At 42.4% G+C, this 12712-nt stretch overlaps 1 protein-coding gene across 3 annotated transcripts in view; it reads left to right on the forward strand.

The window, feature by feature from the left end:
- Window positions 1–12712, forward strand: part of LOC111851517 (rho GTPase-activating protein 6-like) — a 71288-nt gene that overhangs the window by 38201 nt on the left and 20375 nt on the right. The window contains exon 1 of one of the 3 annotated variants that reach the window (XM_072700407.1): window positions 12144–12161. The exons of the other annotated variants lie outside the window; for them this stretch is intronic. The gene's annotated coding sequence lies outside the window, so the exon portion shown is untranslated. Of the gene's footprint in view, window positions 1–12143; window positions 12162–12712 lie in introns of those variants that run through there. 3 annotated transcript variants of the gene reach the window in all.

The following is a 12712-nucleotide window of genomic DNA, read 5'->3' on the forward strand; positions in this document are numbered from 1 at the left end:
ATTCTAAGAACAGAGGTGGTTTCGTTAATCTGAGAACAGCACGGCCTAGAGAGCTCTTTCACTTTCGTGCAGCTACTTATTCAGGGTATGAGTCCAAACTGTCACTTGCAGGATCATTTGCTGGTCAGAAATATAAAGGGTGGCGACTGTTTAATGTTTGATCATCAAAGTGCATGCGTGTGCATAGGACACCAAGAGCTATCGCAAAGCAAGGAGCTCCGAAATAATTATGATGTTTTCAAGCTACACAAACTTTCGCCACGCCTGCCTCCCTTTTCACAGTCCCGTGGACTCACATCTGAGGAATGTCCGGATTGATCCTCCAGATGATGCCTGTGGTTTCTGTTGAACCAAAACATGAAAACACCTTCCTGACACATTCAACAGGACGAACCCACACGTACTGTACGCGTCCGAGTACATTCTCACGTCACTGCTGACTGTTAGTTCACGCAGAATTGCGTAAATTTAGAACGGAAGTTCTTGCATTGTTACACAATTAACTGCTTTCTGTAATGCGGGTAGTAAAAGTGTTTTAAAGGTTCTGTGGGAAACAAATACCCAGTAGAGTAATTACTGGACTGCAGTCTGAAAGGACATGCAAAATCCTCGGGGGGGAAAAAATAGGACAGCAATACTTGCCTGTTGCCAAGTAACCCAACAGTAGCTACAGCGTAAAAGAGAAAAGGCAGCACCAGAGGATCCTTTATGTTAGCCAGTGGCTCTCTGCATGTTACAGGGGAAGCTGCTGTTGTCTGCAGTACACTCCTATTAATTTGCAGTGTGCAGTACATGTTGGGAAGCCTGCAGGAATAATACAAGGCAGTAGGGAGACTTTACAGTGTTGCCTCTCGTACTCATGCACTCTGCAGCCTTTTTAATCATCTAAGCCAGTCCTCAGCGACCCCTAGACAGTCCATATTTTTTCTCCCTCCTAACACACAAGCAATCAAGAACACTGAATAGCTGATACAGGTGTGCTGGGAGGGAGCAAAAATGTGGACTTTCTTGGGGTCCATGAGGACTGGATTGAGAAACTTTAGTCTAAGACAACAGTCAAGATAAAAATGGGGGGAAAAAAACTTTCTAGATTTTTTTTTTGTGGTTATAGGGGGACACTGAAACATTTTACCAGGACGTATGGCTTACTGTGGATATCTGAACACAGAGGATAGTGTGTATATGCTGGTGTGTGAACATGTTTGTGTGTGTGATGTTTCTGGCTAAATGGTTGTAAACACATTGGGGCCTCAGCAAGCTGCTGGTACCACAATCTAATGTGGATCAAGGTTCTGGCCGTGGTTGTATGCCACTGGAAATCTATGCACTGGAGAAGTGCACTGGCCCAGTATGAGCCCACCAGGGAAAGCTTGATTAATAAAGGGTGTCCTTCATCAGGACTTGTGGATTTCATTTTCATCTCAAGCTGCAATCAAAACAGAGCTCTTGGCGGCTTGACAAAGCCACACTGCCCAGCTTTTGGATTTGTAATTCTCTCAAACTGCTGGTGAAGACTGCCCCTTGGCATTTGTCTCCTGTGTTAATTGGAATGGCCATATAAACAAATCAGGATACAACAGGCAGTAAAATGTGTCTGCATTTGTTCTGTATTGATGTAGCCATTTGTCAGCAGGTCTTTGGTGGTTCCCATAATCCCCTTGGAGAAACACATGTCTGCTTATGTTTTGCTGAGGTTTTTTTTAAAGAACCCGGTATGGTCAAAGGTGCATTAGATGTTTTTAGCATTGAGGATCGCCGTTAAGGACACAAAGCTGCTCCCTGAAGGCTGAGAGAAAGGAAGCTTGTCTGTGAAAAGTGAGGAAGTGTTAGCACTTCCTGGCAGTTCTCAGATTTTGTCCTGAAAGACCCCATATATGATGTCTGTTCTACATGAACTATAATAATGTTTGGCTGAGCTGCTGATTCTAAAAGTATTACCTAAGCAGCAGCACGATAATATGCAGCACGTGGGAAGCAGATTGATTATAGCTAAGGATGATGGTGGTGTTATGTTAGCTTTCAAGTAGAGTGTGTTGGGTTTGTTTGTCACGAGAGGATACATTTCTTTTATGGAGATGGGGAAAAGGATTAAGAATGGAAACCATGGGTCTGTAACGGACAGGAAGCATGACGGTGGGGTACGGAGGGAGCTGGGGTGAGGGAAGCGTATCCAAGGTCACAATCATGGGTCTCCAAGACAGATACCACTGTGCCCCAATTCAACATGGCCGTCATGACATAGCCATCATCAGATGTTCATGTGTGCAATGCGAGCTTCTCCCTCACTTTCTGCATCTTGGAGTTTATGAGACCGTTTCCATGGTAACAGGATGGCAACTAACTGTTTTTTTTTTTTACTGTTTGCTGAAGTACTCGTTTTGTAAGAATGTGAAGGTCTCACATCTCACACAAGTTTGCATATTAAAAACTGTAGGTATGTGTAAGACTGGCATTGGGTGGGATATGTTGTCACATGACAGAAATGGGAGAGAAGAATAGAGATATTAAGTTTGTAATGTGCAGTTTGTCTTGCCTTGGATGGTTGGGCCTGCTAACTAAAGTTCATATAAATATGAAACATTTGGGAAAGGGAATAGAGACAGATATGTTGGGCATCAGGGTCTAGTTGTGTTTACTGGAGGTCTGATAAAACAAAGTTCATTTTTATATGAGGAATTTTGTATTGAACAGACAAAAATCAGGGAAATTGAGTGAGTTGTTAGCTGACGTCACACCAGTCTCTGCAGAGTATATTTCTGAGTATAACACTCCTGCTCTTGAGTGGGATTGTTGGCTGACGTCACACCAGTCTCTGCAGAGTATATTTCTGAGTATAACACTCCTGCTCTTGAGTGGGATTGTTGGCTGACGTCACACCAGTCTCTGCAGAGTATATTTCTGAGTATAACACTCCTGCTCTTGAGTGGGATTGTTGGCTGACGTCACACCAGTCTCTGCAGGGTATATTTCTGAGTATAACACTCCTGCTCTTGAGTGGGATTGTTGGCTGACGTCACACCAGTCTCTGCAGAGTATATTTCTGAGTATAACACTCCTGCTCTTGAGTGGGATTGTTAGCTGACGTCACACCAGTCTCTGCAGGGTATATTTCTGAGTATAACACTCCTGCTCTTGAGTGGGATTGTTAGCTGACGTCACACCAGTCTCTGCAGGGTATATTTCTGAGTATAACACTCCTGCTCTTGAGTGGGATTGTTGGCTGACGTCACACCAGTCTCTGCAGAGTATATTTCTGAGTATAACACTCCTGCTCTTGAGTGGGATTGTTGGCTGACGTCACACCAGTCTCTGCAGAGTATATTTCTGAGTATAACACTCCTACTCTTGTACTGAAACAACTGTAGGTGGGATCTTAAAATAAACACCACTAATAAATCAAACATCATATTTCTGAGGGTGCAGCTATGACATCAAACAAGGTTTGAGTATGACCAGTTACATTACAATCTTAATTGCTGAAAATTAGTTTTTACCTGTAGTTCTCTCATTTGTTACTAATGGTTTAAGAATGACAGTTAACTGAACGTTTGTGCTGTAGCTCTCTATTTGTTACTAATGGCATAAGAATGACGATTAACTGAAATTCGTTTGTGCTGTAGCTTTTTATGTTACTAATGGCAAAAAAATGATTAACTGAAAGTTTATGTGTGATATAGCTCTATTTTGTACTAATGGCATAGGAATGACGATTAACTGAAATTTGTTTGTGCTGTAGCTCTTTATTTGTTACTAATGGCATAACAATGACAATTAACTGATTGGTTTTCCCGTCAGTTTGCTGGATGATGTCCCTGCCCAGACAGGGGACGTCACACAGCCAACATCACTGCAGTCCCATGGAAAGATTATAACTTTGGCTTCTTGCTAAGTAAGTCAGTAAGCCTCTTTGCCATGGAGCTCCTATGACAGATCTGACTCAGTGGATCAAAGTAATCTTGTCAAGGCAGATTTAAGAGAAGGATTGCTCTGAGGTCAAGAATTTCATTGCAAATCCCCCACCCCCAGTTAAGATCTCAAAACTGACTGTTTCCCAGTTTTTGCAAAGATAAGGTATTCTTTCTTGTTTTTTCATGCTCTACCATGTGTGATTTTCTTTACTGCCATACACAGAAGTGAGACACAGCTTGGGATTTCAGAATCCTTCCAGAAATCCATCCGTATGCAAGCCATGTATGCCATATGCATATCATGGGGGGGCAGGTGGGGGAGGGGGGCTTCAGAGCCAATGACATGTGTACCCTGCGATGGATGGGCATCATATCCACGCTGTACCTCTGCTACCTAAAATTTAATCAACAGAGTGCATCTGAAAAGCAGATATATCTGTAACAAATTACTGAAAACAAATGATAACTATAGAAGCATGCCGAAAATCCATGAAAAGGAGTGAAAACATTCTTTCTGTTGAGTGCGGGGGTGTCTCTGCTTAGTATACAGGAGCAGAAATGCCTTTCTCAGGCTGTGTTGTCCCTTTTTGGAGATACTCTGAGCGGGATCGTGATTGGATGACCAGCGACAACTGAAATCTGTCAGACTCTGGAGCTCTAGCCAAGAAGCCGATGCTCAGTAACAGGAGTCTGTCTCTCTTTCTGAACTGCCGGTGTAGGTTTTCCCTGTTTTTTTTGAAGCATTGTTGGGATAATGAAAAGTTTGGTTTGTGTTCCATATGTATTTTTCATAATTCTTGAATTTCAGGGAACTCTGTTCTAAAACGTTACTGTAAAAGTTCTACCAGAATCATAAGAGAAAGGAGTAACGTGTTCTGGCCGAGGTTTGTAGCAAACACCACCCAACCAATAGGTCCAATAAGTGCTGAAGATGGAAAAAAAGGTGGAACACTGTGGTTCTCCAGGGAGCAGGTCCTCATAGTGAGGACTGCAACAGTGGACATTTACTTTTTACTTTACTTTGCCTTTCATCAATGTGCTCAGTTGATAGGGGCAGTGGAGGGCATATTGTGGACCACACAAATGACCTGCTTCTCTCTGGGCAGTTCCAGAAAGTTCCAGAAAGAAGGTGGGCCAGCAAATGGGACTGATCACAGAGCTGCAGTCTCAGCTGGGTGAAGAGCTGAGCCTCATCTCCCCAAGAAGACTAGTCTCCAGTGTTCAGCTAGATTTATGTGGGAACGTCTCTAGATGATACCTGTCAGTAGCAGTGACACTTCCTGTGTGCAAATGCATTTCTCAGTGCTATAAGCTCAGTGGTGAGTCTGTTGGCAGTGAACCCCAAGGTTAATAGGGTCATCAGGTGTTTCCCTGATGTCCAGTCTGCTGTGTGCAGATAATTCACACTACAGCCTGTGCATGACATGCTCAGTAACACTGGCGTATCACCAACCTGTGTCACTGAACTCTACATGATCGGAGATCTCTTTTAAAGACCCATGACCTCAACTACGACACTCTGGAGAGGATGTGGGCCTATTTCTGCACTTTTGCTGCCAATTTTCTACATCTGCTGGGGAGCTGGACTGGTCTTGGTGACGTAGGCGTAATGGACAGTCTCTTTAACACTTCTCACTCAGCAGGCAGACCTCAGAAATCTGTCAGGCTGGCCCACTTTTCCTGTGGTTGATACCTTAGCTGTGTGCAGGTCACCACATGCATTCCCATGCTCACACTGCACCCTGCTCACACTGCGCTGTGCACACACTGCACCATGCTCATACTTCATCATGCTCACACTTCCCCATGCTCACACTGCACCATGCTCATACTTCACCACTAATGATACTTGAGTTTTGCTGAGACTTAACCACATACAACCTAATTCTCATAACACCATTGTGAACAAGGTCATTGACATAGTTCCATTACCACTCCACAGCTGACCATCATACCTCTGAGAATTGGATAGTGTAATGTCATGGTTGTCTATACGAGTCCTATATCCCTGAGCAATTTACTGAACTTTTTGGTAGGTGGTGTGTGGCTCAGTGGGTTGGGACTATGTGTCTGTCTTCAGAAAACTGGTGGTTTAATTAATTGTTGGGCCCTTGGGCAAGGCCCTTAACACCGATGGCTCCAGGGTCAAGCTGACCCCACTTTCTCAACTGTATGTTGCTATATAAATAAATGTAATGTGTTGCACCCGATAGTAATTCTAACACACCAGGTGCTTTTTGTCTGCCTTTGCTCTCATCTTCTGGGTCGAGTCCCTTGTCATAAATGAACATTCCATTGGATTCATTAGTGACAGGTGTGAGAAATGTGTGTGGGGTCAGTCACACACCCTGGTGTCCTACTTCACTGGCTTTAATGTTTTGGTTCTGAATCTTGGAGGTTCCTTTGAGAAGTGTTCGAGGAGTGTTGTGTAGCCACTGTGTGTTATTACCCAGAACTAGTAGCTGCTGCTCTGATTTGTTTAGATGTCTTAACATCAACTCAAAGCGTGTTCTACTGCTCATGTTTCCATTTCATTGGATTTTGGTAAGAAAATAGCAGGTCCTCCACCAGCAACAGCCTTTGCTGACTGAACTGGATTGTGCTTGTGCTTTGAATGGCATGTGTCCTATTATACATGGCTGTGCACTCCTAAAGTGACACTAAGTTACACGCATGACTATTCTTCCGGGGAAATGCATTGCAGGATCTGTATATGCCTAACCCCAGAGTCAGAGGGAAAAGGGTGTCAAATCAACAGATTAAGTGATCTGCAAACCAGAGATCTACTGAGACGTCTTGGCTATCAATAGGATGACTTTGATAAACATTCCTCGGCCAGCAGCAGGTGGGTGGGATTTCCTGAACATCTGTCAGTCTATTAATTTTGCAGGGGAACCAGGACAAAGTGAACAGCCAGATATTAAGTTATCAAGTAATAAAATGTATTGAGTCCATTTGCTGATTTTTACTGGAGAACAGATGGAAAAGGTCAAATGTCTCACACCACATAGTGTAAACAATGCAGAAATGCAGTGTCTAGATTTATGATATTTTTTTTACTGTTGCAGAATTAATCAGGTTTTCTTATGCCTTTCACATTTTTACAGTATATCAAAGGAATGGAGGTAGGCCAGGAAAGTCTGCCCAGCTGCTGCTTGACACATAGGGCAGAGCAATGAGTGTCAAGGCAATTTAACCCCTGCTTGTGCTATCAAGTCACCTCAAGAGTAAATGCAGCACATTTACCGCTTTGCATTCCATCCACTGAACTTAATGTGTCCTTAGCAAAATTAGCCTGTTAGGGGAATGTTTGCACACTGTTAGCGATGCTTCGGACCCAAACGTAGGGCTGCTAATCACAGCCATACTGTCTTTCTCTTGAAATAAACGGAGAAACAGGATATCAGTGAGAACTTGGCTCAGGAAACTTTGGCATGCAGACTTTTGGGTTTGCTTTTAATTAAAATTTATCTTTTGAAAAAATTGTAGGCCACTGAGAATGGGGGGGGGGCTGGCTTGGATTAAGGGTGGCAGGACCTTCCCTGGTCTAAGGGGATGCCAGGATTTTGGAATGATTTATTAATAACCCAAACCTGTTTGTAGTTTAATTTTTTTTTTTTGAATTATGTCATATGTAAGATATTGGGATGTGACTTGGGATTGATCCAGGATGGCAGGAAAATGGGGGAGGATTTATGTCTCATATTACTCATTTTGAGGCTGAACAGCAAGTCAAAGCCAGCAGAAAAGCTCAGGCCAGCGGGATTTCCCCCCTTTTCTGTGCAATTCTGTGAGTGGCCTGAGGGTGATTAATGAGGTTAGGGTAAGGTGCGTCAGCTTGGAGCCAAGTGCCAGGCGTGACCGTGCCAGGCGTGACCGTGCCAGGCGTGACCATGCCCTCTACAGCCAGTTTGGTGCCCTGCAACTGATTACCACTCAGAGACTCATTGCCATGTGTAACTTATGGTGCCAAGTGGTATTTTTTAAGTCTGTCACATCTGAAATGTGTGTGGAGGCACTCTGTTGGGATTTCCTGCTTTTGTGATGGAAAGGTTATGGGGAAAGTTCTTTACCTTTACATTTATGTATTTAGCAGACATTTCTGTCCAAACGTAGAGGTGAGGCAGATAATACAGTACATAAGAAGGATACAACCAACATAACTGCTTGGCTGTGCTTTCTACAAGTGACCAGTAACAAGTGCAAGGTAGCACCGGAGCAAGAGCTACAACACAACATTGTAAGAACAGGGAATCGGAAGAGCTAATCGCACCCTGAGGACGAGGTCCTGCTAGACAAGTGCAAAGCACAAGAGCATGAAGACAGAGCTGTTCAGGGATAGGGTCAGCTCTTTGGGGTCGTCCTGACATTGTGGCTGCCTGTGTGACTTCACGTGAATAAATACACAGTTTCACGTGCATATTTATGACGAAATATGAGATTCAGGTGAGCTGACGTACAACAGTGTCAGATTGCCTGCTCTTCCCATTTCAGGATTTTCCACTTTTTTATTGCTTTTTAGGACTTTATTCCTTTTTAACATCGAGCGACTTGCAAAAAAAGTCCTCTGTCTCTGTGCCTAAGCAGCCCTAGATGACGACCTGCATCTTATACATCTGCTCACATTGGGCCCAGTATTTTTTCTGGTGGAATACAGCTTTAAGGATTTCGTTAATGATACAACCATTCAGGAATGTGAATGTGTATCCATAAAAACAGGAGGCTGTATCTGAGCCCTGTTCTGCTGAAGCCATGGTCAGCTGCAACCATGGGAGTGTTTACTCAGAGGAACTATCTAGAAATTTTCCTTTTGCTGAGATCCACATAACCCTATTTGTTTATATATCAACAGTTCATTCCTATTATGTGCATACAGCGAACATTTGTTGAACTGACTCATCGTAAATATTTTAGCAGTTTTATAAAATGATAATAAAGTGAAAGGTATATAGCTCGTGAAATTAACCTGACTCCAACAGCACAGGCTGACTTCAACTTTTAATCGCCCACAACCACAGCAGTGAAATACAAAATGGAAAGCAGATTTGTGATAGACTTTGAATACGGTTGTCATGGCAGCCTGCAATCTGTATTGCTGCGCCTGTTTTCGATAAAATCTGTCTCCTTGGGGATCAATAGAGTGCAGAAAGGAGAAAGGACATACTACTCTAATGATGCAGTCATTGTATCCTTGTATCCATTTTCAATAGCCTCTTATTCAATTTTGTGGTGATTCAGAGCCCGCATTAAAAGAATAGGATAGTACTCTACACGTAGGATCAAAGGATCGTTTGTGATGCATAATAAACCCGAAACAGCCCGCAGAGATGCACGTGCCTCAGGTAATTTAGTCATCAGTTCACCACCTGTATTAAGCTCCAGGTCATCATGCGAACACGCAAAGAGCCTGTGAGTGTGTGGGATGAGGAAGAGAACATAAGCGCTCTGTGTTGCATGCTGTGAGAACCACGCACACCATCATGGGATGATGCCACAATGTCCATTTTACTGATAGAATAAAGCTCTGTAGCTCATACTCTGTCCTGCTTTTTGGCTGCTTGAGCAAGAACAAAATTCATACATTTATAGTCTGTTCATGTATTTAGTTAACCAAGCCTGTCAGCACTTTTGGAGAGGGGGGGGGAATTATTTGGCTTTTTCTTGGAAGGCAGTTTTCCATCTGAAGACAATTCACTGACCATTGGTAAACAACTACAAATTAGACATGAATTCCGTTTTCCTGGACTTATATACTTTTTGCCCAAGTAGCAAACACAATTAAATTCTGTACTTCGTCCTTGGCCGTAAGTGAAGTCTTTCTGGTTTTCGACTTTCCAACTTGCATATTGATGTCTGAGTAAAGCAGCTGATAATTAAGTGATACATTAATCTGTATTGCATGCATAATGCTCTGAGTTAACAAAATAAAATAAAGATGATTCATTATTTACTAATATTACTGCTTTATATGGATGTGCTTTTAATGTTCTTTAAAAATAGCAAGTCATAAATAAAGCCTCATAAACAATCATAAAGTATGTCCAGTGGCGGTGTTCAGACACTGCATGTTTGCACACATGTGTTAGGGAGGTACTGTATCTGGAGAGCTCAGTGATGCTGCCCATCAAACGCTCTCTGTTAGGGAGGTTACCGGAAGAGCTCAGTGATGCTGCCCATCAAACGCTCTCTGTTAGGGAGGTTACCGGAAGAGCTCAGTGATGCTGCCCATCAAACGCTCTCTGTTAGGGAGGTTACCGGAAGAGCTCAGTGATGCTGCCCATCAAACGCTCACTGCATTGTAGCCACATTTTAGCTGAACTACAGATTTCAGGGTCCCGTCACATAAATGACTTGGCTAAATGGCCTAAGCTGCACATCCTGGGCCACCATGGTAAGAAGAGCATGTGGAGAGAACATCCAGGAGAAGCTGGAATGTGAGCTACATGGATGAATTAATGATGATGAGGAAGGGGGAGATCTGGAGATGCAGGAAGGAGCCGCCCGAGTGATTCTCTGCCTTTATCTAAGAAGTCTCCTGGTTCTTGTGCCAAGGGCAGAAAACTCTGGGATGGTCACAGGGAATCTCTGTTTAACGGTTCCTGTGAAGATAAACGATCTGGGGTGAGCTTCCCGATAACGACTGATAGTGGCAAATAATGAACAAGACAGCGAATGACACAGGTAAAGCACGAGTGAGATTCACGAGTGTTTCCCAAAACATCACAATTCCAGGATTTATGAACAAACTTAGTAGTATTTTGTTGGCTCCTTCCCAGCCTGTAACTCATAAGAAAAGCACAGACTGATGACAACAGGAACATCCATCCCATGTATTTCAGCGGCAAAATATAACTTAAATGATTATCACATCAACTTTATGCAAATATAAAGAAAAAAAGCTTGAAAATCAAAGCACACACAGAGGCACACAAAATTAATATAAAAATAAACTGACACATTTGTCTCTATATACATATGTGTGTGTGTGTGTTTAACATGCAGTCTATGTTAACATGCTATGTATGTTAGCATGCTGTGTATATTAACATGCTGTGTATGTTACCATGCTGTACATGGGCGTCGCCGCCATTAAATCTGAGGGGGACGTGTCCCCCTCACATTTCATAATTATTTGTTTGGACCCCCCACCCATTTAACATAAAATATTAGTTTACCCACTGCTGTGTCCCCCCCACAAATGCTTCTGACGCCCCTGATGCTGTGTATTTTAGCATGTTGTGTATGTAATCATAGTGTGTATGTTAGCATGCTGTGTATGTTAGTATGCTGAGTGTATTAACATGCTGTGTATGTTAGCATGCTGTGTATGTAATCATAGTGTGTATGTTAGCATGCTGTGTATGTTAGTATGCTGAGTATACTAACATGCTGTGTATGTTAATGCTGTGTATGTTAGCATGCTGTGTATGTAATCATAGTGTGTATGTTAGCATGCTGTGTATAATAGTATGCTGAGTGTATTAACATGCTGTGTATGTTAGCATGCTGTGTATGTAATCATAGTGTGTATGTTAACATGCTGTGTATGTTAGCATGCTGTCTATGCTGTCTTGAATTCAAATTTCAAGGTGATTCTCAGTTCAGTTCTGAATGGTGCACAACTGTACTCAACTGTATACGGTATCAAAACAATGAGCCTTTTTTGCGCTAATTAATAGGCCATATTTTAGTTTTATATCATAATATTGACATTGACCAGTTTTTAGTGCAGCACTCAGCAGACCTAAGCATTGTGGGGGCACGAAGAAGATGAAGCAGGTAGAACAGATGGAGGAAGAAACATGGTGTGGGTGGAAAGAATGCTTTTGTTATTAATGTCTTTAAAAAGACAGTTGAGTGTTCACACCTCTACCTTACTGCAGTCACAGACTGAGCCCCTCACACCTTTCCCACATCACCGTCACATCATGGCTGGGCACTTCTCAGGTGGGCGGTCATCACATGGAATGATGGGAAGGGGGCCGGGTCAGGCTTACCCAATCCCCTAGCCCCATGTGCTGAGTAATTATTATTACATCATTATCATTCCCTTGTCTAAAAAAGGGCATCACTGTGTTTTTGTACTGTATTTCAGGCAACTTCTGTGTCTCTGAGACTGAATTGTGGGCAAAAGTTCAAATTAAGAATAAGGTAGAAATTAATGTGCAGGTCAGCACACGATGTTAATGTGTTACGAACTTCTTTAGGTAGGAAGGAAGCAATGGAAGACTTCTGTATCTTCATGGATTGCAGGTAAAGCAATTGATTATGTAAACAGGAATCATACAGGAACATTAATGTCAAAAGGCCTCAATTTGTTACTTATTTCTTCTCTTTTAGAAAATGCAGCAATGTTATTTTGACTAAACAAGCAATGCTAATATATTCTTTGGTTAAATGCCCCATATTTTGTAAGGTTGCATAATTAATGAAGATATGGATGTCATGGTGATTGCAGTAGTGGTGCAAATATCTATCTTAAGCATTGATACTAATAATTAATTGTATATAAACTGTGCTGATGCTTAACATTGTTTTATTCACTCAGTAAAGGCCCTTAGTGCCCTGTGACCTGAAATCTTCTGGAAATGCTTTGCTACAAAATTTCCAGTGAACCAAAATAGCCTTAACCCTTTATGAAACAGAAATGCAGTATAACCATAGCAGTTCCTGTCTTTAGAGCCTTGCCTTCACTTACCTTCACTGCATATTTTCATTGTTGACTGGTTGCTCTATAGTATGGTTAAGATATCACAGGGTCTGACTTTAGGCTGGCTTCTCATTCTCTCTAGTCAGTTCTTTTC

The sequence above is a fragment of the Paramormyrops kingsleyae genome, chromosome 16 (assembly GCF_048594095.1).
Source record: "Paramormyrops kingsleyae isolate MSU_618 chromosome 16, PKINGS_0.4, whole genome shotgun sequence".
NCBI lineage: Eukaryota > Metazoa > Chordata > Actinopteri > Osteoglossiformes > Mormyridae > Paramormyrops > Paramormyrops kingsleyae.